A 3,795-nucleotide genomic window follows, 5' to 3' on the forward strand; every position below is an offset into this window, starting at 1 on the left:
CAAACGTGAGTAATTTTTTAAATGAGCGCAAATAAAAATGTATTTGTTTATTTACGGTTCAATAGACCATTTACGTAATTAAAATTCAACAGTGAGATTGCGGGAACTATCAGATATTAAGTTGATAAAAACAGATACTATACTTTGATCTTAGCCATCAGGCCGAGAAGCAAATGTCTATTGCATCTAATATCGTGCCTCATTTTGCGATGGCTCTCTGCCAAGACCTTTTGATTTAGTAGGTATGTGTAATAGGTCTGTTTGTTTTTACCCTGTCCACTTCTACAGATGTATGACAACTCATTATACCCAAAAAATCTGTAAAACTGAGGAAAAGCAATCATTTTACATCTATTACCGCCCGTACTCTTTTTTCCACACTTGCTTTCCCTGCTGTTGTTATGATTCCAGTGGTAAATGCTTTTTTGTAGATATTAGTCACATTATTTGTGATTTTTTTTGCTGTTTCCTTCATAAGCAAGTATACTTACTAGATTCACAAGAAGTAGTTAAGTATTTTGCCTATATTCCTTTTGTATTAGTTAAATACAAATTGGAAATATCATACTTTGTAAAAATATTCACGCATACATATAATGAAGAGTATTGATGAATAATAAATGTTCTGCATGCATCGTTTACATTTTCAGGTGAACGCTCTTCAGATACAGCGAGGTATTCGTGAATACGTGAATAGGTAGTCGAATGACTATGGAACATATCGCTTCAGTGAGTATAAAGGCTGAACCAGAAACTCCCGATGAAAAGGGAGTTATTCTCCAGACTGGGGAAGGGACGCCATGTCCCTACAGAAGCGAGGAACTAGGTGTTGCTACCGTGAAGGCTGAACCGGGGACCAGTACTGGACAACAGTATACTATAGAGAGTGATATACTGATCTTTACGGAAATTGATATTGATCTCTCGGATATAAAACAAGAATATTTGGAATCCTCTCTCAACACTGAAGGTGACTCTAGTAAGTAAAACTGCATTCCTCTTTACCGTTAAGAGAGCTTGAAATGTAATATTGTTGTCCATAAATATTATTATGTAGGGTTTTAACACTCCGATGGGCGCGCCCTAAAGGTCACGTGAACAGTCGCACTGGATCTGTCAGATCTATACACCGAAATTTTAGTGTTTTCCTTACTTAAACTGGGTAAACAACGATAGTTAAAAAATGCTACTTTTCCATACTTTTATTAGACATATTTGAACATTTACGATTTAAAAAAAATAAAATATTTGACGCTTTACATATTTATTTATTTGACATTTTATATACATATACAATATATATACATATAAGGGCGGGCACATTTCTTCCTACCTACCCAAACCGTTTAGTTTGAGAAAATTGTAAGTACCCACCTAAATGGACATATTGAATCTTACAATTTTATACATAAATTAAAAACAAAGATTAACAAAATAAAAATATGCAAAAAAAAAAAAAACAGTATACTATGAAGAGAGGAGAGGGGATGGGAAGGAAAAAAGAAGAAAAGGAACAATTTTAATATTTATATAGTGACATTTCAATCTTGACTTAAATGTAAATAAAGAAGGGGCGTCTCTAACATTAGTGGGTAGATTATTCCACAACCGAGCGGCTACTACCGTGAAAGAGGAGGCTAGAAACTTAGAGCTATGACACAGGGTATTAAAAGGGTTCTCTCGTTACTAGAGCGAAGAGATAGTCCGTGTTGTGAAAGAGGTTGGATGAGCTCTCTCAGATAAACAGGCGATTACATTGGTTATACGTTATACCTAAAGAAAAAAATGTTCGATCCGAATACTACACAAATATAGTGACCTGTGAAGTATTAGTAACAGACGAGTTAACAGACAAAAAAAATCCCATCAAAAACAAAATTAAATATCTTTCAAAAATCGTAAAAAAATAAATAAATTTAGAACTCAAAATTGAGACTGTGTGTAATTTGAGGCATGAGGCACGAGACGACAGTTGCTGTCCATGTGATGGCATCACTGAGTAGACTGTGGAACATCTTCTTATATACTGTCCAATGTTTGATAGGCCGAGGTGGGAGCTTGAATGCAAAATAAACACTCGGATTCCTGCGACTAATAACCTAGCTGAGCTCCTGAACTGTAATGATACACGAAGAGAGACTGTTCGATTCATTACAGGGACGATCAAGCGGGCAAAGTTATTCAATGGTGGTATCTAGCTCCTTTTGTTTTTTGTGTCCAACTTTTACGATTTTTTTATTATTTGTTAATGTAATATTTCTAGAATTATTTTGTTTATTCTGATTCTGGTTTATTTTTATTATTGTAAGTCTACGGTGAAAAATGTTGAAGTCAACGGAATATAATTTAAAGATAAATATATTCGATAAAACCTTGCACATAACAAAAACAAGGTACAAATAATTTGCAACTACAAAAAAAAAAAAAAAAAAATTGAGGCATGTACAATGCTAGAACAATAAACCAATATAAAAAAGAAATACACCATCTTCACAGTCTGTATTTCTCTGTAGTAAAATAACTACTGTAGTCGTACCTATTTATAAAATAATTGAGTTTTCTCCTAATTATTAAACCTAACTATCAGTAGAGATTTGAGACATACTTTTAGTTTCACTCTAGGCCTAGCCAGGGTCTTATAACTATATCCTTGGTATCGGCAAAATGGTGGCCCAACACCCATGTTAATATTATGATTTTTTTTCAGACACTAAGACGACAGCATTTTTACCCGAAGATAGTATAAATCTGCCGTCTCATAGTGCAGTACCACTTCCTGGGCGTAAATGCAAAACACAACAGAAGAATACTAGTAATGAACGGGCTTTGCCAAGAACTGGACTGAAATCCTTGGCACACTCTCAAAGTTCAGGAAATAAAGTTTTAAATCGTCGCTTGTCAAAAACTAAGCGGAAACCGTTCGCTTGTTCAGAATGTAAACATGCATTTAAACAAAAGGAGCATTTGAAAATACACATGTTAAAACATACTGGCAAAAAACCGTTTGAATGCTCTAAATGTAACTACGCAGCTCGACGGATGTATAGTTTAAAACAGCACATGTTTAAACATACCGGCGAAAATCTACTCAAATGTTCGGAATGTAAATTTGTAACTCATCGGAAAGATCATTTAAAAAGGCATTTGTTAATACATAATATCGAAAAACCGTTCAAATGCCTAAAATGTGAATTCACAACTCGATGGAATAATTGTTTAAAACAGCACACGATGATACATACTGGCGAAGCACCGTTCGCGTGCTCAGAATGTAATTTTACAACCAAACGGAAGCAACAGTTAAGTACGCACATGCTGACACATACTAGCGAAAAACCGTTCGCCTGCTCAGAATGCAAATTTATAACTCGACGGATGTTTTGTTTAAAACAGCACATGTTGACACATTCTGGCGAAAAACCCTTCGCATGTTCACAATGTAAATTTAAAACTCAACGGCGGCTTAATTTAAACCGACACATGATGCTGCATACTGGCGTGAAACCGTTTGCATGCTCTGAGTGCGATTATACAGCCCGACAAAAGAACAATTTAAAACGGCACATGTTTGTACATTCTGTCGAATAGCCGTTCGCATGCTCAGAATGCAAATATGTCTACGAATCAAATGGCACGTCTAATACTTTGGCGTGGTCTACTGCAACTGAACGTCGCCAGTTATCATGATTCAAACATCGAAGAAAAAACTGCAAAAAAATCAATATCTGGAGTCAAGTCCCAACCGAAAATTAATATCGGCAATTATCGGCATTTTCATGAGATTTTTAATATATC

General features: G+C 35.2%; 1 long non-coding RNA gene and 1 pseudogene across 1 annotated transcript; one reads left to right on the forward strand and one right to left on the reverse strand.

Moving 5' to 3' along the window:
• LOC148274699 (U2 spliceosomal RNA) lies at positions 1-174 on the reverse strand (annotated as a pseudogene).
• On the forward strand, positions 111-3,513 carry LOC148274700 (uncharacterized). Its single transcript, XR_015824221.1, has 3 exons — positions 111-242; positions 651-979; positions 2,708-3,513. It is a non-coding gene; the product is annotated as an uncharacterized LOC148274700 (long non-coding RNA).
• Positions 3,514-3,795: the final 282 nt, after the last annotated feature.

This window comes from Micrasema longulum, unplaced genomic scaffold, assembly GCF_059751315.1.
Source record: "Micrasema longulum isolate JH-2025_06_02 unplaced genomic scaffold, ASM5975131v1 h1tg001604l, whole genome shotgun sequence".
Taxonomy (NCBI): domain Eukaryota; kingdom Metazoa; phylum Arthropoda; class Insecta; order Trichoptera; family Brachycentridae; genus Micrasema; species Micrasema longulum.